Raw genomic sequence first — 21,488 nt, 5'->3', positions numbered from 1 at the left:
AAGGGCTCATGCCCGAAACGTCGATTCTCCTGCTCCTTGGATGCTGCCTGACCTGCTGCGCTTTTCCAGCAATACATTTTCAGCTCAGCAATTTAGAATGGCCAATTCACCCGGCCTGCACGTCTTTGGACTGTGAGAGCAAACCGGAGCAAACCCACGCAGACTCTGGGAGAATGTGCAAAGTCGACACAGACTCGATTCCCTAAAGCTGGAATCGAGCCTGGCTCCCTAGCGCTGTGAGGCAGCAGTGCGAACCACTGAGCGACTGGTTGGGCGGAATGGCCTGTTTCCAAACTGGAGGGATCCTATGCCTCTGAGATTTCTGACAATCACCGGGAGACCTAATTGGGAATTGTCATTCGCTCGCTTGGAGTGACTGAGGTCAGCGATCTCAAAGTTAAATCCGTGAACACACACAGCCCCGTTCTTTGCCTGCAGAAAAAAGAAGTTTGTGGATTTCAACTGAACGCTGTAAGTGACAAAAACAGAGGTTGCAGGAAAAGCTCAACAGGTCTGAGACGAGAAATGGGAGGCGACAGGTGTCTGTCACTTCAGGGTAATGACCCTGTTGTTTCAGACATCAATTCCCAAGCTCTTGACAAAAACAGCAGCTATCAGTCCAATAGGGTTATTCAGGAGCGCGACTCGTTCATTTGGTGATTGCGGCTGAACGCCGTAGCTTCCAAATAAGCCGGTTAGATGACAAGCTGGCGTTGAGCTTGAACATCGCATCCTACAGTCTCATGCCAAGCGTTGAAACTGAGTGGGCGCAGGAGACATGGCTGAGAGGCCCCAGTGAGATTTGAACTCACGACCCCTGGTTTACAAGACCAGTGCTCTAACCGCTGAGCTATGGAGCCGGGTGGTCCGGCGCACTGCACTGGACTGGTTAACACTGGCTGACTCAAATACTTGGGACACAGGTTTCAATCGACTCTCGCGTCACCGTCTGTACAGTTTGAACATTCTGCCCGTGTGTGCGTGGGTTTGCTCCGGCTGCTCCGGTTACCGCTCTCAGTACAAAGATGTGTAGCTTCTGCGGGATTGGCCATGCTTCATTGTCCCATTGTGTACGGTGATAGTGCGGGCCCGGTGGATTCGTCAGCATTAAATGTGGAATGATGCGGAATGGGTCTGGGTCGATTGCTCTCTGCAGGGTCGGTTTTAGAATAGAATAAATTAGATTGGCTACAGTGTGGAAACAGGACCTTCAGCCCAACAAGTCCACATCGATCCTCTGAAGACTAACCCACCCAGACCCGTTTCTCTCTGAATAATGCACCTATGACTAGGGGCAATTTAGAACTTCCTGTAGAAGGACTCATGCCCGAAACGTCGATTCTCCTGCTCCTTGGATGCTGCCTGACCTGCTGCGCTTTTCCAGCAATACATTTTCAGCTCAGCAATTTAGAATGGCCAATTCACCCGGCCTGCACGTCTTTGGACTGTGAGAGCAAACCGGAGCAAACCCACGCAGACTCTGGGAGAATGTGCAAAGTCGACACAGACTCGATTCCCTAAAGCTGGAATCGAGCCTGGCTCCCTAGCGCTGTGAGGAAGCAGTGCGAACCACTGAGCGACTGGTTGGGCGGAATGGCCTGTTTCCAAACTGGAGGGATCCTATGCCTCTGAGATTTCTGACAATCACCGGGAGACCTAATTGGGAATTGTCATTCGCTCGCTTGGAGTGACTGAGGTCAGCGATCTCAAAGTTAAATCCGTGAACACACACAGCCCCGTTCTTTGCCTGCAGAAAAAAGAAGTTTGTGGATTTCAACTGAACGCTGTAAGTGACAAAAACAGAGGTTGCAGGAAAAGCTCAACAGGTCTGAGACGAGAAATGGGAGGCGACAGGTGTCTGTCACTTCAGGGTAATGACCCTGGTGTTTCAGACAACAATTCCCAAGCTCTTGACAAAAACTGCAGCTATCAGTCCAACAGGGTTATTCAGGAGCGCGACTCGTTCATTAGGTGGTTGTGGGTGAACGCCGTAGCTTCCAAGGAAGCCGGTTAGACGACAAGCTGTCGTTGAGCTTGAACATAGCATTCTTCAGTCTCATGCCAAGCGTTGAAACTGAGTGGGCGCTGGAAACATGGCTGAGAGGCCCCAGTGAGATTTGAACTCACGACTTCTGGTTTACGAGACCAGCGCTCTAACCGCTGAGCTATGGAGCCGGGTGGTCCGGCGAACTGCGCTGGATTGGTTAACACTGGCTGACTCAAATACTTGGGACACAGGTTTCAATCGACTCTCGCCTCACCGTCTGTACAGTTTGAACATTCTGCCCGTGTGTGCGTGGGTTTGCTCCGGCTGCTCCGGTTACCGCTCTCAGTCCAAAGATGTGTAGCTTCTGCGGGATTGGCCATGCTTCATTGTCCCATTGTGTACGGTGATAGTGCGGGCCCGGTGGATTCGTCAGCATTAAATGTGGAATGATGCGGAATGGGTCTGGGTCGATTGCTCTCTGCAGGGTCGGTGTGGACGAGATTAGAATAAATTAGATTGGCTACAGTGTGGAAACAGGACCTTCAGCCCAACAAGTCCACATCGATCCTCTGAAGAGTAACTCACCCAGACCCGTTTCACTCTGAATAATGCAACTATGACTCGGGGCAATTTAGAACTTCCTGTAGAAGGGCTCATGCCCGAAACGTCGATTCTCCTGCTCCTTGGATGCTGCCTGACCTGCTGCGCTTTTCCAGCAATACATTTTCAGCTCAGCAATTTAGAATGGCCAATTCAGCCGGCCTGCACGTCTTTGGACTGTGAGAGCAAACCGGAGCAAACCCACGCAGACTCTGGGAGAATGTGCAAAGTCGACACAGACTCGATTCCCTAAAGCTGGAATCGAGCCTGGCTCCCTAGCGCTGTGAGGCAGCAGTGCGAACCACTGAGCGACTGGTTGGGCGGAATGGCCTGTTTCCAAACTGGAGGGATCCTATGCCTCTGAGATTTCTGACAATCACCGGGAGACCTAATAGGGAATTGTCATTCGCTCGCTTGGAGTGACTGAGGTCAGCGATCTCAAAGTTAAATCCGTGAACAAACACAGCCCCGTTCTTTGCCTGCAGAAAAAAGAAGTTTGTGGATTTCAACTGAATGCTGTAAGTGACAAAAACAGAAGTTGCAGGAAAAGCTCAACAGGTCTGAGACGAGAAATGAGAGTCGACAGGTGTCTGTCACTTCAGGGTAATGACCCTGTTGTTTCAGACATCAATTCCCAAGCTCTTGACAAAAACAGCAGCTATCAGTCCAATAGGGTTATTCAGGAGCGCGACTCGTTCATTTGGTGATTGCGGCTGAACGCCGTAGCTTCCAAATAAGCCGGTTAGATGACAAGCTGGCGTTGAGCTTGAACATAGCATCCTACAGTCTCATGCCAAGCGTTGAAACTGAGTGGGCGCAGGAGACATGGCTGAGAGGCCCCAGTGAAATTTGAACTCACGACCCCTGGTTTACAAGACCAGTGCTCTAACCGCTGAGCTATGGAGCCGGGTGGTCCGGCGAACTGCCGCTGGATTGGTTAACACTGGCTGACTCAAATACTTGGGACACAGGTTTCAATCGACTCTCGCGTCACCGTCTGCACAGTTTGAACATTCTGCCCGTGTGTGCGTGGGTTTGCTCCGGCTGCTCCGGTTACCGCTCTCAGTACAAAGATGTGTAGCTTCTGCGGGATTGGCCATGCTTCATTGTCCCATTGTGTACGGTGATAGTGCGGGCCCGGTGGATTCGTCAGCATTAAATGTGGAATGATGCGGAATGGGTCTGGGTCGATTGCTCTCTGCAGGGTCGGTTTTAGAATAGAATAAATTAGATTGGCTACAGTGTGGAAACAGGACCTTCAGCCCAACAAGTCCACATCGATCCTCTGAAGACTAACCCACCCAGACCCGTTTCTCTCTGAATAATGCACCTATGACTAGGGGCAATTTAGAACTTCCTGTAGAAGGGCTCATGCCCGAAACGTCGATTCTCCTGCTCCTTGGATGCTGCCTGACCTGCTGCGCTTTTCCAGCAATACATTTTCAGCTCAGAAATTTAGAACGGCCAATTCAGCCGGCCTGCACGTCTTTGGACTGTGAGAGCAAACCGGAGCAAACCCACGCAGACTCTGGGAGAATGTGCAAAGTCGACACAGACTCGATTCCCTAAAGCTGGAATCGAGCCTGGCTCCCTAGCGCTGTGAGGCAGCAGTGCGAACCACTGAGCGACTGGTTGGGCGGAATGGCCTGTTTCCAAACTGGAGGGATCCTATGCCTCTGAGATTTCTGACAATCACCGGGAGACCTAATTGGGAATTGTCATTCGCTCGCTTGGAGTGACTGAGGTCAGCGATCTCAAAGTTAAATCCGTGAACAAACACAGCCCCGTTCTTTGCCTGCAGAAAAAAGAAGTTTGTGGATTTCAACTGAACGCTGTAAGTGACAAAAACAGAAGTTGCAGGAAAAGCTCAACAGGTCTGAGACGAGAAATGAGAGTCGACAGGTGTCTGTCACTTCAGGGTAATGACCCTGTTGTTTCAGACATCAATTCCCAAGCTCTTGACAAAAACAGCAGCTATCAGTCCAATAGGGTTATTCAGGAGCGCGACTCGTTCATTTGGTGATTGCGGCTGAACGCCGTAGCTTCCAAATAAGCCGGTTAGATGACAAGCTGGCGTTGTGCTTGAACATCGCATCCTACAGTCTCATGCCAAGCGTTGAAACTGAGTGGGCGCAGGAGACATGGCTGAGAGGCCCCAGTGAGATTTGAACTCACGACCCCTGGTTTACAAGACCAGTGCTCTAACCGCTGAGCTATGGAGCCGGGTGGTCCGGCGCACTGCACTGGACTGGTTAACACTGGCTGACTCAAATACTTGGGACACAGGTTTCAATCGACTCTCGCGTCACCGTCTGTACAGTTTGAACATTCTGCCCGTGTGTGCGTGGGTTTGCTCCGGCTGCTCCGGTTACCGCTCTCAGTACAAAGATGTGTAGCTTCTGCGGGATTGGCCATGCTTCATTGTCCCATTGTGTACGGTGATAGTGCGGGCCCGGTGGATTCGTCAGCATTAAATGTGGAATGATGCGGAATGGGTCTGGGTCGATTGCTCTCTGCAGGGTCGGTTTTAGAATAGAATAAATTAGATTGGCTACAGTGTGGAAACAGGACCTTCAGCCCAACAAGTCCACATCGATCCTCTGAAGACTAACCCACCCAGACCCGTTTCACTCTGAATAATGCACCTATGACTAGGGGCAATTTAGAACTTCCTGTAGAAGGACTCATGCCCGAAACGTCGATTCTCCTGCTCCTTGGATGCTGCCTGACCTGCTGCGCTTTTCCAGCAATACATTTTCAGCTCAGCAATTTAGAATGGCCAATTCACCCGGCCTGCACGTCTTTGGACTGTGAGAGCAAACCGGAGCAAACCCACGCAGACTCTGGGAGAATGTGCAAAGTCGACACAGACTCGATTCCCTAAAGCTGGAATCGAGCCTGGCTCCCTAGCGCTGTGAGGAAGCAGTGCGAACCACTGAGCGACTGGTTGGGCGGAATGGCCTGTTTCCAAACTGGAGGGATCCTATGCCTCTGAGATTTCTGACAATCACCGGGAGACCTAATTGGGAATTGTCATTCGCTCGCTTGGAGTGACTGAGGTCAGCGATCTCAAAGTTAAATCCGTGAACACACACAGCCCCGTTCTTTGCCTGCAGAAAAAAGAAGTTTGTGGATTTCAACTGAACGCTGTAAGTGACAAAAACAGAGGTTGCAGGAAAAGCTCAACAGGTCTGAGACGAGAAATGGGAGGCGACAGGTGTCTGTCACTTCAGGGTAATGACCCTGGTGTTTCAGACAACAATTCCCAAGCTCTTGACAAAAACTGCAGCTATCAGTCCAACAGGGTTATTCAGGAGCGCGACTCGTTCATTTGGTGGTTGTGGGTGAACGCCGTAGCTTCCAAAGAAGCCGGTTAGACGACAAGCTGTCGTTGAGCTTGAACATAGCATTCTTCAGTCTCATGCCAAGCGTTGAAACTGAGTGGGCGCTGGAAACATGGCTGAGAGGCCCCAGTGAGATTTGAACTCACGACTTCTGGTTTACGAGACCAGCGCTCTAACCGCTGAGCTATGGAGCCGGGTGGTCCGGCGAACTGCGCTGGATTGGTTAACACTGGCTGACTCAAATACTTGGGACACAGGTTTCAATCGACTCTCGCCTCACCGTCTGTACAGTTTGAACATTCTGCCCGTGTGTGCGTGGGTTTGCTCCGGCTGCTCCGGTTACCGCTCTCAGTCCAAAGATGTGTAGCTTCTGCGGGATTGGCCATGCTTCATTGTCCCATTGTGTACGGTGATAGTGCGGGCCCGGTGGATTCGTCAGCATTAAATGTGGAATGATGCGGAATGGGTCTGGGTCGATTGCTCTCTGCAGGGTCGGTGTGGACGAGATTAGAATAAATTAGATTGGCTACAGTGTGGAAACAGGACCTTCAGCCCAACAAGTCCACATCGATCCTCTGAAGAGTAACTCACCCAGACCCGTTTCACTCTGAATAATGCAACTATGACTCGGGGCAATTTAGAACTTCCTGTAGAAGGGCTCATGCCCGAAACGTCGATTCTCCTGCTCCTTGGATGCTGCCTGACCTGCTGCGCTTTTCCAGCAATACATTTTCAGCTCAGCAATTTAGAATGGCCAATTCACCCGGCCTGCACGTCTTTGGACTGTGAGAGCAAACCGGAGCAAACCCACGCAGACTCTGGGAGAATGTGCAAAGTCGACACAGACTCGATTCCCTAAAGCTGGAATCGAGCCTGGCTCCCTAGCGCTGTGAGGCAGCAGTGCGAACCACTGAGCGACTGGTTGGGCGGAATGGCCTGTTTCCAAACTGGAGGGATCCTATGCCTCTGAGATTTCTGACAATCACCGGGAGACCTAATTGGGAATTGTCATTCGCTCGCTTGGAGTGACTGAGGTCAGCGATCTCAAAGTTAAATCCGTGAACACACACAGCCCCGTTCTTTGCCTGCAGAAAAAAGAAGTTTGTGGATTTCAACTGAACGCTGTAAGTGACAAAAACAGAGGTTGCAGGAAAAGCTCAACAGGTCTGAGACGAGAAATGGGAGGCGACAGGTGTCTGTCACTTCAGGGTAATGACCCTGTTGTTTCAGACATCAATTCCCAAGCTCTTGACAAAAACAGCAGCTATCAGTCCAATAGGGTTATTCAGGAGCGCGACTCGTTCATTTGGTGATTGCGGCTGAACGCCGTAGCTTCCAAATAAGCCGGTTAGATGACAAGCTGGCGTTGAGCTTGAACATAGCATCCTACAGTCTCATGCCAAGCGTTGAAACTGAGTGGGCGCAGGAGACATGGCTGAGAGGCCCCAGTGAGATTTGAACTCACGACCCCTGGTTTACAAGACCAGTGCTCTAACCGCTGAGCTATGGAGCCGGGTGGTCCGGCGAACTGCGCTGGATTGGTTAACACTGGCTGACTCAAATACTTGGGACACAGGTTTCAATCGACTCTCGCGTCACCGTCTGCACAGTTTGAACATTCTGCCCGTGTGTGCGTGGGTTTGCTCCGGCTGCTCCGGTTACCGCTCTCAGTACAAAGATGTGTAGCTTCTGCGGGATTGGCCATGCTTCATTGTCCCATTGTGTACGGTGATAGTGCGGGCCCGGTGGATTCGTCAGCATTAAATGTGGAATGATGCGGAATGGGTCTGGGTCGATTGCTCTCTGCAGGGTCGGTTTTAGAATAGAATAAATTAGATTGGCTACAGTGTGGAAACAGGACCTTCAGCCCAACAAGTCCACATCGATCCTCTGAAGACTAACCCACCCAGACCCGTTTCTCTCTGAATAATGCACCTATGACTAGGGGCAATTTAGAACTTCCTGTAGAAGGGCTCATGCCCGAAACGTCGATTCTCCTGCTCCTTGGATGCTGCCTGACCTGCTGCGCTTTTCCAGCAATACATTTTCAGCTCAGCAATTTAGAATGGCCAATTCACCCGGCCTGCACGTCTTTGGACTGTGAGAGCAAACCGGAGCAAACCCACGCAGACTCTGGGAGAATGTGCAAAGTCGACACAGACTCGATTCCCTAAAGCTGGAATCGAGCCTGGCTCCCTAGCGCTGTGAGGAAGCAGTGCGAACCACTGAGCGACTGGTTGGGCGGAATGGCCTGTTTCCAAACTGGAGGGATCCTATGCCTCTGAGATTTCTGACAATCACCGGGAGACCTAATTGGGAATTGTCATTCGCTCGCTTGGAGTGACTGAGGTCAGCGATCTCAAAGTTAAATCCGTGAACACACACAGCCCCGTTCTTTGCCTGCAGAAAAAAGAAGTTTGTGGATTTCAACTGAACGCTGTAAGTGACAAAAACAGAGGTTGCAGGAAAAGCTCAACAGGTCTGAGACGAGAAATGGGAGGCGACAGGTGTCTGTCACTTCAGGGTAATGACCCTGGTGTTTCAGACAACAATTCCCAAGCTCTTGACAAAAACTGCAGCTATCAGTCCAACAGGGTTATTCAGGAGCGCGACTCGTTCATTTGGTGGTTGTGGGTGAACGCCGTAGCTTCCAAAAAAGCCGGTTAGACGACAAGCTGTCGTTGAGCTTGAACATAGCACTCTTCAGTCTCATGCCAAGCGTTGAAACTGAGTGGGCGCTGGAAACATGGCTGAGAGGCCCCAGTGAGATTTGAACTCACGACTTCTGGTTTACGAGACCAGCGCTCTAACCGCTGAGCTATGGAGCCGGGTGGTCCGGCGAACTGCGCTGGATTGGTTAACACTGGCTGACTCAAATACTTGGGACACAGGTTTCAATCGACTCTCGCCTCACCGTCTGTACAGTTTGAACATTCTGCCCGTGTGTGCGTGGGTTTGCTCCGGCTGCTCCGGTTACCGCTCTCAGTCCAAAGATGTGTAGCTTCTGCGGGATTGGCCATGCTTCATTGTCCCATTGTGTACGGTGATAGTGCGGGCCCGGTGGATTCGTCAGCATTAAATGTGGAATGATGCGGAATGGGTCTGGGTCGATTGCTCTCTGCAGGGTCGGTGTGGACGAGATTAGAATAAATTAGATTGGCTACAGTGTGGAAACAGGACCTTCAGCCCAACAAGTCCACATCGATCCTCTGAAGAGTAACTCACCCAGACCCGTTTCACTCTGAATAATGCAACTATGACTCGGGGCAATTTAGAACTTCCTGTAGAAGGGCTCATGCCCGAAACGTCGATTCTCCTGCTCCTTGGATGCTGCCTGACCTGCTGCGCTTTTCCAGCAATACATTTTCAGCTCAGCAATTTAGAACGGCCAATTCAGCCGGCCTGCACGTCTTTGGACTGTGAGAGCAAACCGGAGCAAACCCACGCAGACTCTGGGAGAATGTGCAAAGTCGACACAGACTCGATTCCCTAAAGCTGGAATCGAGCCTGGCTCCCTAGCGCTGTGAGGCAGCAGTGCGAACCACTGAGCGACTGGTTGGGCGGAATGGCCTGTTTCCAAACTGGAGGGATCCTATGCCTCTGAGATTTCTGACAATCACCGGGAGACCTAATTGGGAATTGTCATTCGCTCGCTTGGAGTGACTGAGGTCAGCGATCTCAAAGTTAAATCCGTGAACACACACAGCCCCGTTCTTTGCCTGCAGAAAAAAGAAGTTTGTGGATTTCAACTGAACGCTGTAAGTGACAAAAACAGAAGTTGCAGGAAAAGCTCAACAGGTCTGAGACGAGAAATGAGAGTCGACAGGTGTCTGTCACTTCAGGGTAATGACCCTGTTGTTTCAGACATCAATTCCCAAGCTCTTGACAAAAACAGCAGCTATCAGTCCAATAGGGTTATTCAGGAGCGCGACTCGTTCATTTGGTGATTGCGGCTGAACGCCGTAGCTTCCAAATAAGCCGGTTAGATGACAAGCTGGCGTTGAGCTTGAACATCGCATCCTACAGTCTCATGCCAAGCGTTGAAACTGAGTGGGCGCAGGAGACATGGCTGAGAGGCCCCAGTGAGATTTGAACTCACGACCCCTGGTTTACAAGACCAGTGCTCTAACCGCTGAGCTATGGAGCCGGGTGGTCCGGCGCACTGCACTGGACTGGTTAACACTGGCTGACTCAAATACTTGGGACACAGGTTTCAATCGACTCTCGCGTCACCGTCTGTACAGTTTGAACATTCTGCCCGTGTGTGCGTGGGTTTGCTCCGGCTGCTCCGGTTACCGCTCTCAGTACAAAGATGTGTAGCTTCTGCGGGATTGGCCATGCTTCATTGTCCCATTGTGTACGGTGATAGTGCGGGCCCGGTGGATTCGTCAGCATTAAATGTGGAATGATGCGGAATGGGTCTGGGTCGATTGCTCTCTGCAGGGTCGGTTTTAGAATAGAATAAATTAGATTGGCTACAGTGTGGAAACAGGACCTTCAGCCCAACAAGTCCACATCGATCCTCTGAAGACTAACCCACCCAGACCCGTTTCTCTCTGAATAATGCACCTATGACTAGGGGCAATTTAGAACTTCCTGTAGAAGGACTCATGCCCGAAACGTCGATTCTCCTGCTCCTTGGATGCTGCCTGACCTGCTGCGCTTTTCCAGCAATACATTTTCAGCTCAGCAATTTAGAATGGCCAATTCACCCGGCCTGCACGTCTTTGGACTGTGAGAGCAAACCGGAGCAAACCCACGCAGACTCTGGGAGAATGTGCAAAGTCGACACAGACTCGATTCCCTAAAGCTGGAATCGAGCCTGGCTCCCTAGCGCTGTGAGGAAGCAGTGCGAACCACTGAGCGACTGGTTGGGCGGAATGGCCTGTTTCCAAACTGGAGGGATCCTATGCCTCTGAGATTTCTGACAATCACCGGGAGACCTAATTGGGAATTGTCATTCGCTCGCTTGGAGTGACTGAGGTCAGCGATCTCAAAGTTAAATCCGTGAACACACACAGCCCCGTTCTTTGCCTGCAGAAAAAAGAAGTTTGTGGATTTCAACTGAACGCTGTAAGTGACAAAAACAGAGGTTGCAGGAAAAGCTCAACAGGTCTGAGACGAGAAATGGGAGGCGACAGGTGTCTGTCACTTCAGGGTAATGACCCTGGTGTTTCAGACAACAATTCCCAAGCTCTTGACAAAAACTGCAGCTATCAGTCCAACAGGGTTATTCAGGAGCGCGACTCGTTCATTTGGTGGTTGTGGGTGAACGCCGTAGCTTCCAAAGAAGCCGGTTAGACGACAAGCTGTCGTTGAGCTTGAACATAGCATTCTTCAGTCTCATGCCAAGCGTTGAAACTGAGTGGGCGCTGGAAACATGGCTGAGAGGCCCCAGTGAGATTTGAACTCACGACTTCTGGTTTACGAGACCAGCGCTCTAACCGCTGAGCTATGGAGCCGGGTGGTCCGGCGAACTGCGCTGGATTGGTTAACACTGGCTGACTCAAATACTTGGGACACAGGTTTCAATCGACTCTCGCCTCACCGTCTGTACAGTTTGAACATTCTGCCCGTGTGTGCGTGGGTTTGCTCCGGCTGCTCCGGTTACCGCTCTCAGTCCAAAGATGTGTAGCTTCTGCGGGATTGGCCATGCTTCATTGTCCCATTGTGTACGGTGATAGTGCGGGCCCGGTGGATTCGTCAGCATTAAATGTGGAATGATGCGGAATGGGTCTGGGTCGATTGCTCTCTGCAGGGTCGGTGTGGACGAGATTAGAATAAATTAGATTGGCTACAGTGTGGAAACAGGACCTTCAGCCCAACAAGTCCACATCGATCCTCTGAAGAGTAACTCACCCAGACCCGTTTCACTCTGAATAATGCAACTATGACTCGGGGCAATTTAGAACTTCCTGTAGAAGGGCTCATGCCCGAAACGTCGATTCTCCTGCTCCTTGGATGCTGCCTGACCTGCTGCGCTTTTCCAGCAATACATTTTCAGCTCAGCAATTTAGAACGGCCAATTCAGCCGGCCTGCACGTCTTTGGACTGTGAGAGCAAACCGGAGCAAACCCACGCAGACTCTGGGAGAATGTGCAAAGTCGACACAGACTCGATTCCCTAAAGCTGGAATCGAGCCTGGCTCCCTAGCGCTGTGAGGCAGCAGTGCGAACCACTGAGCGACTGGTTGGGCGGAATGGCCTGTTTCCAAACTGGAGGGATCCTATGCCTCTGAGATTTCTGACAATCACCGGGAGACCTAATTGGGAATTGTCATTCGCTCGCTTGGAGTGACTGAGGTCAGCGATCTCAAAGTTAAATCCGTGAACAAACACAGCCCCGTTCTTTGCCTGCAGAAAAAAGAAGTTTGTGGATTTCAACTGAACGCTGTAAGTGACAAAAACAGAAGTTGCAGGAAAAGCTCAACAGGTCTGAGACGAGAAATGAGAGTCGACAGGTGTCTGTCACTTCAGGGTAATGACCCTGTTGTTTCAGACATCAATTCCCAAGCTCTTGACAAAAACAGCAGCTATCAGTCCAATAGGGTTATTCAGGAGCGCGACTCGTTCATTTGGTGATTGCGGCTGAACGCCGTAGCTTCCAAATAAGCCGGTTAGATGACAAGCTGGCGTTGAGCTTGAACATAGCATCCTACAGTCTCATGCCAAGCGTTGAAACTGAGTGGGCGCAGGAGACATGGCTGAGAGGCCCCAGTGAGATTTGAACTCACGACCCCTGGTTTACAAGACCAGTGCTCTAACCGCTGAGCTATGGAGCCGGGTGGTCCGGCGAACTGCCGCTGGATTGGTTAACACTGGCTGACTCAAATACTTGGGACACAGGTTTCAATCGACTCTCGCGTCACCGTCTGCACAGTTTGAACATTCTGCCCGTGTGTGCGTGGGTTTGCTCCGGCTGCTCCGGTTACCGCTCTCAGTACAAAGATGTGTAGCTTCTGCGGGATTGGCCATGCTTCATTGTCCCATTGTGTACGGTGATAGTGCGGGCCCGGTGGATTCGTCAGCATTAAATGTGGAATGATGCGGAATGGGTCTGGGTCGATTGCTCTCTGCAGGGTCGGTTTTAGAATAGAATAAATTAGATTGGCTACAGTGTGGAAACAGGACCTTCAGCCCAACAAGTCCACATCGATCCTCTGAAGACTAACCCACCCAGACCCGTTTCTCTCTGAATAATGCACCTATGACTAGGGGCAATTTAGAACTTCCTGTAGAAGGACTCATGCCCGAAACGTCGATTCTCCTGCTCCTTGGATGCTGCCTGACCTGCTGCGCTTTTCCAGCAATACATTTTCAGCTCAGCAATTTAGAATGGCCAATTCACCCGGCCTGCACGTCTTTGGACTGTGAGAGCAAACCGGAGCAAACCCACGCAGACTCTGGGAGAATGTGCAAAGTCGACACAGACTCGATTCCCTAAAGCTGGAATCGAGCCTGGCTCCCTAGCGCTGTGAGGAAGCAGTGCGAACCACTGAGCGACTGGTTGGGCGGAATGGCCTGTTTCCAAACTGGAGGGATCCTATGCCTCTGAGATTTCTGACAATCACCGGGAGACCTAATTGGGAATTGTCATTCGCTCGCTTGGAGTGACTGAGGTCAGCGATCTCAAAGTTAAATCCGTGAACACACACAGCCCCGTTCTTTGCCTGCAGAAAAAAGAAGTTTGTGGATTTCAACTGAACGCTGTAAGTGACAAAAACAGAGGTTGCAGGAAAAGCTCAACAGGTCTGAGACGAGAAATGGGAGGCGACAGGTGTCTGTCACTTCAGGGTAATGACCCTGGTGTTTCAGACAACAATTCCCAAGCTCTTGACAAAAACTGCAGCTATCAGTCCAACAGGGTTATTCAGGAGCGCGACTCGTTCATTTGGTGGTTGTGGGTGAACGCCGTAGCTTCCAAAGAAGCCGGTTAGACGACAAGCTGTCGTTGAGCTTGAACATAGCATTCTTCAGTCTCATGCCAAGCGTTGAAACTGAGTGGGCGCTGGAAACATGGCTGAGAGGCCCCAGTGAGATTTGAACTCACGACTTCTGGTTTACGAGACCAGCGCTCTAACCGCTGAGCTATGGAGCCGGGTGGTCCGGCGAACTGCGCTGGATTGGTTAACACTGGCTGACTCAAATACTTGGGACACAGGTTTCAATCGACTCTCGCCTCACCGTCTGTACAGTTTGAACATTCTGCCCGTGTGTGCGTGGGTTTGCTCCGGCTGCTCCGGTTACCGCTCTCAGTCCAAAGATGTGTAGCTTCTGCGGGATTGGCCATGCTTCATTGTCCCATTGTGTACGGTGATAGTGCGGGCCCGGTGGATTCGTCAGCATTAAATGTGGAATGATGCGGAATGGGTCTGGGTCGATTGCTCTCTGCAGGGTCGGTGTGGACGAGATTAGAATAAATTAGATTGGCTACAGTGTGGAAACAGGACCTTCAGCCCAACAAGTCCACATCGATCCTCTGAAGAGTAACTCACCCAGACCCGTTTCACTCTGAATAATGCAACTATGACTCGGGGCAATTTAGAACTTCCTGTAGAAGGGCTCATGCCCGAAACGTCGATTCTCCTGCTCCTTGGATGCTGCCTGACCTGCTGCGCTTTTCCAGCAATACATTTTCAGCTCAGCAATTTAGAACGGCCAATTCAGCCGGCCTGCACGTCTTTGGACTGTGAGAGCAAACCGGAGCAAACCCACGCAGACTCTGGGAGAATGTGCAAAGTCGACACAGACTCGATTCCCTAAAGCTGGAATCGAGCCTGGCTCCCTAGCGCTGTGAGGCAGCAGTGCGAACCACTGAGCGACTGGTTGGGCGGAATGGCCTGTTTCCAAACTGGAGGGATCCTATGCCTCTGAGATTTCTGACAATCACCGGGAGACCTAATTGGGAATTGTCATTCGCTCGCTTGGAGTGACTGAGGTCAGCGATCTCAAAGTTAAATCCGTGAACACACACAGCCCCGTTCTTTGCCTGCAGAAAAAAGAAGTTTGTGGATTTCAACTGAACGCTGTAAGTGACAAAAACAGAAGTTGCAGGAAAAGCTCAACAGGTCTGAGACGAGAAATGAGAGTCGACAGGTGTCTGTCACTTCAGGGTAATGACCCTGTTGTTTCAGACATCAATTCCCAAGCTCTTGACAAAAACAGCAGCTATCAGTCCAATAGGGTTATTCAGGAGCGCGACTCGTTCATTTGGTGATTGCGGCTGAACGCCGTAGCTTCCAAATAAGCCGGTTAGATGACAAGCTGGCGTTGAGCTTGAACATAGCATCCTACAGTCTCATGCCAAGCGTTGAAACTGAGTGGGCGCAGGAGACATGGCTGAGAGGCCCCAGTGAGATTTGAACTCACGACCCCTGGTTTACAAGACCAGTGCTCTAACCGCTGAGCTATGGAGCCGGGTGGTCCGGCGAACTGCCGCTGGATTGGTTAACACTGGCTGACTCAAATACTTGGGACACAGGTTTCAATCGACTCTCGCGTCACCGTCTGCACAGTTTGAACATTCTGCCCGTGTGTGCGTGGGTTTGCTCCGGCTGCTCCGGTTACCGCTCTCAGTACAAAGATGTGTAGCTTCTGCGGGATTGGCCATGCTTCATTGTCCCATTGTGTACGGTGATAGTGCGGGCCCGGTGGATTCGTCAGCATTAAATGTGGAATGATGCGGAATGGGTCTGGGTCGATTGCTCTCTGCAGGGTCGGTTTTAGAATAGAATAAATTAGATTGGCTACAGTGTGGAAACAGGACCTTCAGCCCAACAAGTCCACATCGATCCTCTGAAGAGTAACCCACCCAGACCCGTTTCTCTCTGAATAATGCACCTATGACTAGGGGCAATTTAGAACTTCCTGTAGAAGGGCTCATGCCCGAAACGTCGATTCTCCTGCTCCTTGGATGCTGCCTGACCTGCTGCGCTTTTCCAGCAATACATTTTCAGCTCAGAAATTTAGAACGGCCAATTCAGCCGGCCTGCACGTCTTTGGACTGTGAGAGCAAACCGGAGCAAACCCACGCAGACTCTGGGAGAATGTGCAAAGTCGACACAGACTCGATTCCCTAAAGCTGGAATCGAGCCTGGCTCCCTAGCGCTGTGAGGCAGCAGTGCGAACCACTGAGCGACTGGTTGGGCGGAATGGCCTGTTTCCAAACTGGAGGGATCCTATGCCTCTGAGATTTCTGACAATCACCGGGAGACCTAATTGGGAATTGTCATTCGCTCGCTTGGAGTGACTGAGGTCAGCGATCTCAAAGTTAAATCCGTGAACAAACACAGCCCCGTTCTTTGCCTGCAGAAAAAAGAAGTTTGTGGATTTCAACTGAACGCTGTAAGTGACAAAAACAGAAGTTGCAGGAAAAGCTCAACAGGTCTGAGACGAGAAATGAGAGTCGACAGGTGTCTGTCACTTCAGGGTAATGACCCTGTTGTTTCAGACATCAATTCCCAAGCTCTTGACAAAAACAGCAGCTATCAGTCCAATAGGGTTATTCAGGAGCGCGACTCGTTCATTTGGTGATTGCGGCTGAACGCCGTAGCTTCCAAATAAGCCGGTTAGATGACAAGCTGGCGTTGTGCTTGAACATCGCATCCTACAATCTCATGCCAAGCGTTGAAACTGAGTGGGCGCAGGAGACATGGCTGAGAGGCCCCAGTGAGATTTGAACTCACGACCCCTGGTTTACAAGACCAGTGCTCTAACCGCTGAGCTATGGAGCCGGGTGGTCCGGCGCACTGCACTGGACTGGTTAACACTGGCTGACTCAAATACTTGGGACACAGGTTTCAATCGACTCTCGCGTCACCGTCTGTACAGTTTGAACATTCTGCCCGTGTGTGCGTGGGTTTGCTCCGGCTGCTCCGGTTACCGCTCTCAGTACAAAGATGTGTAGCTTCTGCGGGATTGGCCATGCTTCATTGTCCCATTGTGTACGGTGATAGTGCGGGCCCGGTGGATTCGTCAGCATTAAATGTGGAATGATGCGGAATGGGTCTGGGTCGATTGCTCTCTGCAGGGTCGGTTTTAGAATAGAATAAATTAGATTGGCTACAGTGTGGAAACAGGACCTTCAGCCCAAGAAGTCCACATCGATCCTCTGAAGACTAACCCACCCAGACCCGTTTCACTCTGAATAATGCACCTATGACTAGGGGCAATTTAGAACTTCCTGTAGAAGGACTCATGCCCGAAACGTCGATTCTCCTGCTCCTTGGATGCTGCCTGACCTGCTGCGCTTTTCCAGCAATACATTTTCAGCTCAGCAATTTAGAATGGCCAATTCACCCGGCCTGCACGTCTTTGGACTGTGAGAGCAAACCGGAGCAAACCCACGCAGACTCTGGGAGAATGTGCAAAGTCGACACAGACTCGATTCCCTAAAGCTGGAATCGAGCCTGGCTCCCTAGCGCTGTGAGGAAGCAGTGCGAACCACTGAGCGACTGGTTGGGCGGAATGGCCTGTTTCCAAACTGGAGGGATCCTATGCCTCTGAGATTTCTGACAATCACCGGGAGACCTAATTGGGAATTGTCATTCGCTCGCTTGGAGTGACTGAGGTCAGCGATCTCAAAGTTAAATCCGTGAACACACACAGCCCCGTTCTTTGCCTGCAGAAAAAAGAAGTTTGTGGATTTCAACTGAACGCTGTAAGTGACAAAAACAGAGGTTGCAGGAAAAGCTCAACAGGTCTGAGACGAGAAATGGGAGGCGACAGGTGTCTGTCACTTCAGGGTAATGACCCTGGTGTTTCAGACAACAATTCCCAAGCTCTTGACAAAAACTGCAGCTATCAGTCCAACAGGGTTATTCAGGAGCGCGACTCGTTCATTTGGTGGTTGTGGGTGAACGCCGTAGCTTCCAAAGAAGCCGGTTAGACGACAAGCTGTCGTTGAGCTTGAACATAGCATTCTTCAGTCTCATGCCAAGCGTTGAAACTGAGTGGGCGCTGGAAACATGGCTGAGAGGCCCCAGTGAGATTTGAACTCACGACTTCTGGTTTACGAGACCAGCGCTCTAACCGCTGAGCTATGGAGCCGGGTGGTCCGGCGAACTGCGCTGGATTGGTTAACACTGGCTGACTCAAATACTTGGGACACAGGTTTCAATCGACTCTCGCCTCACCGTCTGTACAGTTTGAACATTCTGCCCGTGTGTGCGTGGGTTTGCTCCGGCTGCTCCGGTTACCGCTCTCAGTCCAAAGATGTGTAGCTTCTGCGGGATTGGCCATGCTTCATTGTCCCATTGTGTACGGTGATAGTGCGGGCCCGGTGGATTCGTCAGCATTAAATGTGGAATGATGCGGAATGGGTCTGGGTCGATTGCTCTCTGCAGGGTCGGTGTGGACGAGATTAGAATAAATTAGATTGGCTACAGTGTGGAAACAGGACCTTCAGCCCAACAAGTCCACATCGATCCTCTGAAGAGTAACTCACCCAGACCCGTTTCACTCTGAATAATGCAACTATGACTCGGGGCAATTTAGAACTTCCTGTAGAAGGGCTCATGCCCGAAACGTCGATTCTCCTGCTCCTTGGATGCTGCCTGACCTGCTGCGCTTTTCCAGCAATACATTTTCAGCTCAGCAATTTAGAATGGCCAATTCACCCGGCCTGCACGTCTTTGGACTGTGAGAGCAAACCGGAGCAAACCCACGCAGACTCTGGGAGAATGTGCAAAGTCGACACAGACTCGATTCCCTAAAGCTGGAATCGAGCCTGGCTCCCTAGCGCTGTGAGGCAGCAGTGCGAACCACTGAGCGACTGGTTGGGCGGAATGGCCTGTTTCCAAACTGGAGGGATCCTATGCCTCTGAGATTTCTGACAATCACCGGGAGACCTAATTGGGAATTGTCATTCGCTCGCTTGGAGTGACTGAGGTCAGCGATCTCAAAGTTAAATCCGTGAACACACACAGCCCCGTTCTTTGCCTGCAGAAAAAAGAAGTTTGTGGATTTCAACTGAACGCTGTAAGTGACAAAAACAGAGGTTGCAGGAAAAGCTCAACAGGTCTGAGACGAGAAATGGGAGGCGACAGGTGTCTGTCACTTCAGGGTAATGACCCTGTTGTTTCAGACATCAATTCCCAAGCTCTTGACAAAAACAGCAGCTATCAGTCCAATAGGGTTATTCAGGAGCGCGACTCGTTCATTTGGTGATTGCGGCTGAACGCCGTAGCTTCCAAATAAGCCGGTTAGATGACAAGCTGGCGTTGAGCTTGAACATAGCATCCTACAGTCTCATGCCAAGCGTTGAAACTGAGTGGGCGCAGGAGACATGGCTGAGAGGCCCCAGTGAGATTTGAACTCACGACCCCTGGTTTACAAGACCAGTGCTCTAACCGCTGAGCTATGGAGCCGGGTGGTCCGGCGAACTGCGCTGGATTGGTTAACACTGGCTGACTCAAATACTTGGGACACAGGTTTCAATCGACTCTCGCGTCACCGTCTGCACAGTTTGAACATTCTGCCCGTGTGTGCGTGGGTTTGCTCCGGCTGCTCCGGTTACCGCTCTCAGTACAAAGATGTGTAGCTTCTGCGGGATTGGCCATGCTTCATTGTCCCATTGTGTACGGTGATAGTGCGGGCCCGGTGGATTCGTCAGCATTAAATGTGGAATGATGCGGAATGGGTCTGGGTCGATTGCTCTCTGCAGGGTCGGTGTGGACGAGATTAGAATAAATTAGATTGGCTACAGTGTGGAAACAGGACCTTCAGCCCAACAAGTCCACATCGATCCTCTGAAGACTAACCCACCCAGACCCGTTTCTCTCTGAATAATGCACCTATGACTAGGGGCAATTTAGAACTTCCTGTAGAAGGGCTCATGCCCGAAACGTCGATTCTCCTGCTCCTTGGATGCTGCCTGACCTGCTGCGCTTTTCCAGCAATACATTTTCAGCTCAGCAATTTAGAATGGCCAATTCACCCGGCCTGCACGTCTTTGGACTGTGAGAGCAAACCGGAGCAAACCCACGCAGACTCTGGGAGAATGTGCAAAGTCGACACAGACTCGATTCCCTAAAGCTGGAATCGAGCCTGGCTCCCTAGCGCTGTGAGGAAGCAGTGCGAACCACTGAGCGACTGGTTGGGCGGAATGGCCTGTTTCCAAACTGGAGGGATCCTATGCCTCTGAGATTTCTGACAATCACCGGGAGACCTAATTGGGAATTGTCATTCGCTCGCTTGGAGTGACTGAGGTCAGCGATCTCAAAGTTAAATCCGTGAACACACACAGCCCCGTTCTTTGCCTGCAGAAAAAAGAAGTTTGTGGATTTCAACTGAACGCTGTAAGTGACAAAAACAGAGGTTGCAGGAAAAGCTCAACAGGTCTGAGACGAGAAATGGGAGGCGACAGGTGTCTGTCACTTCAGGGTAATGACCCTGGTGTTTCAGACAACAATTCCCAAGCTCTTGACAAAAACTGCAGCTATCAGTCCAACAGGGTTATTCAGGAGCGCGACTCGTTCATTTGGTGGTTGTGGGTGAACGCCGTAGCTTCCAAAAAAGCCGGTTAGACGACAAGCTGTCGTTGAGCTTGAACATAGCACTCTTCAGTCTCATGCCAAGCGTTGAAACTGAGTGGGCGCTGGAAACATGGCTGAGAGGCCCCAGTGAGATTTGAACTCACGACTTCTGGTTTACGAGACCAGCGCTCTAACCGCTGAGCTATGGAGCCGGGTGGTCCGGCGAACTGCGCTGGATTGGTTAACACTGGCTGACTCAAATACTTGGGACACAGGTTTCAATCGACTCTCGCCTCACCGTCTGTACAGTTTGAACATTCTGCCCGTGTGTGCGTGGGTTTGCTCCGGCTGCTCCGGTTACCGCTCTCAGTCCAAAGATGTGTAGCTTCTGCGGGATTGGCCATGCTTCATTGTCCCATTGTGTACGGTGATAGTGCGGGCCCGGTGGATTCGTCAGCATTAAATGTGGAATGATGCGGAATGGGTCTGGGTCGATTGCTCTCTGCAGGGTCGGTGTGGACGAGATTAGAATAAATTAGATTGGCTACAGTGTGGAAACAGGACCTTCAGCCCAACAAGTCCACATCGATCCTCTGAAGAGTAACTCACCCAGACCCGTTTCACTCTGAATAATGCAACTATGACTCGGGGCAATTTAGAACTTCCTGTAGAAGGGCTCATGCCCGAAACGTCGATTCTCCTGCTCCTTGGATGCTGCCTGACCTGCTGCGCTTTTCCAGCAATACATTTTCAGCTCAGCAATTTAGAACGGCCAATTCAGCCGGCCTGCACGTCTTTGGACTGTGAGAGCAAACCGGAGCAAACCCACGCAGACTCTGGGAGAATGTGCAAAGTCGACACAGACTCGATTCCCTAAAGCTGGAATCGAGCCTGGCTCCCTAGCGCTGTGAGGCAGCAGTGCGAACCACTGAGCGACTGGTTGGGCGGAATGGCCTGTTTCCAAACTGGAGGGATCCTATGCCTCTGAGATTTCTGACAATCACCGGGAGACCTAATTGGGAATTGTCATTCGCTCGCTTGGAGTGACTGAGGTCAGCGATCTCAAAGTTAAATCCGTGAACAA

At 51.1% G+C, this 21,488-nt stretch overlaps 16 non-coding genes across 16 annotated transcripts; all 16 read right to left on the bottom strand.

Annotated features, from left to right (window-relative positions):
• Window positions 1-787: 787 nt before the first annotated feature.
• On the bottom strand, window positions 788-860 carry trnat-ugu (transfer RNA threonine (anticodon UGU)). The gene has a single exon. It is a non-coding gene; the product is annotated as a tRNA-Thr (tRNA).
• A 1,242-nt stretch (window positions 861-2,102) lies between these two features.
• Window positions 2,103-2,175, bottom strand: trnat-cgu (transfer RNA threonine (anticodon CGU)). The gene has a single exon. It is a non-coding gene; the product is annotated as a tRNA-Thr (tRNA).
• Window positions 2,176-3,421: 1,246 nt separating this feature from the next.
• Window positions 3,422-3,494, bottom strand: trnat-ugu (transfer RNA threonine (anticodon UGU)). The gene has a single exon. It is a non-coding gene; the product is annotated as a tRNA-Thr (tRNA).
• Window positions 3,495-4,737: 1,243 nt separating this feature from the next.
• Window positions 4,738-4,810, bottom strand: trnat-ugu (transfer RNA threonine (anticodon UGU)). The gene has a single exon. It is a non-coding gene; the product is annotated as a tRNA-Thr (tRNA).
• A 1,242-nt stretch (window positions 4,811-6,052) lies between these two features.
• Window positions 6,053-6,125, bottom strand: trnat-cgu (transfer RNA threonine (anticodon CGU)). The gene has a single exon. It is a non-coding gene; the product is annotated as a tRNA-Thr (tRNA).
• A 1,246-nt stretch (window positions 6,126-7,371) lies between these two features.
• On the bottom strand, window positions 7,372-7,444 carry trnat-ugu (transfer RNA threonine (anticodon UGU)). Its single transcript has one exon. It is a non-coding gene; the product is annotated as a tRNA-Thr (tRNA).
• Window positions 7,445-8,686: 1,242 nt separating this feature from the next.
• Window positions 8,687-8,759, bottom strand: trnat-cgu (transfer RNA threonine (anticodon CGU)). The gene has a single exon. It is a non-coding gene; the product is annotated as a tRNA-Thr (tRNA).
• Window positions 8,760-10,005: 1,246 nt separating this feature from the next.
• On the bottom strand, window positions 10,006-10,078 carry trnat-ugu (transfer RNA threonine (anticodon UGU)). The gene has a single exon. It is a non-coding gene; the product is annotated as a tRNA-Thr (tRNA).
• Window positions 10,079-11,320: 1,242 nt separating this feature from the next.
• On the bottom strand, window positions 11,321-11,393 carry trnat-cgu (transfer RNA threonine (anticodon CGU)). Its single transcript has one exon. It is a non-coding gene; the product is annotated as a tRNA-Thr (tRNA).
• A 1,246-nt stretch (window positions 11,394-12,639) lies between these two features.
• Window positions 12,640-12,712, bottom strand: trnat-ugu (transfer RNA threonine (anticodon UGU)). Its single transcript has one exon. It is a non-coding gene; the product is annotated as a tRNA-Thr (tRNA).
• Window positions 12,713-13,955: 1,243 nt separating this feature from the next.
• On the bottom strand, window positions 13,956-14,028 carry trnat-cgu (transfer RNA threonine (anticodon CGU)). The gene has a single exon. It is a non-coding gene; the product is annotated as a tRNA-Thr (tRNA).
• A 1,246-nt stretch (window positions 14,029-15,274) lies between these two features.
• trnat-ugu (transfer RNA threonine (anticodon UGU)) lies at window positions 15,275-15,347 on the bottom strand. Its single transcript has one exon. It is a non-coding gene; the product is annotated as a tRNA-Thr (tRNA).
• Window positions 15,348-16,590: 1,243 nt separating this feature from the next.
• On the bottom strand, window positions 16,591-16,663 carry trnat-ugu (transfer RNA threonine (anticodon UGU)). The gene has a single exon. It is a non-coding gene; the product is annotated as a tRNA-Thr (tRNA).
• Window positions 16,664-17,905: 1,242 nt separating this feature from the next.
• trnat-cgu (transfer RNA threonine (anticodon CGU)) lies at window positions 17,906-17,978 on the bottom strand. The gene has a single exon. It is a non-coding gene; the product is annotated as a tRNA-Thr (tRNA).
• Window positions 17,979-19,224: 1,246 nt separating this feature from the next.
• Window positions 19,225-19,297, bottom strand: trnat-ugu (transfer RNA threonine (anticodon UGU)). Its single transcript has one exon. It is a non-coding gene; the product is annotated as a tRNA-Thr (tRNA).
• Window positions 19,298-20,543: 1,246 nt separating this feature from the next.
• Window positions 20,544-20,616, bottom strand: trnat-cgu (transfer RNA threonine (anticodon CGU)). Its single transcript has one exon. It is a non-coding gene; the product is annotated as a tRNA-Thr (tRNA).
• Window positions 20,617-21,488: the final 872 nt, after the last annotated feature.

This window comes from Chiloscyllium plagiosum, unplaced genomic scaffold (assembly GCF_037043375.1).
Source record: "Chiloscyllium plagiosum isolate Xiang-an unplaced genomic scaffold, Cpla_swu_hap1 HiC_scaffold_38, whole genome shotgun sequence".
NCBI classification, from domain to species: Eukaryota; Metazoa; Chordata; class Chondrichthyes; order Orectolobiformes; family Hemiscylliidae; genus Chiloscyllium; species Chiloscyllium plagiosum.
Note: the sequence above shows the minus strand (reverse complement) of the source record. Positions and strands in the feature narration are given on the sequence as shown.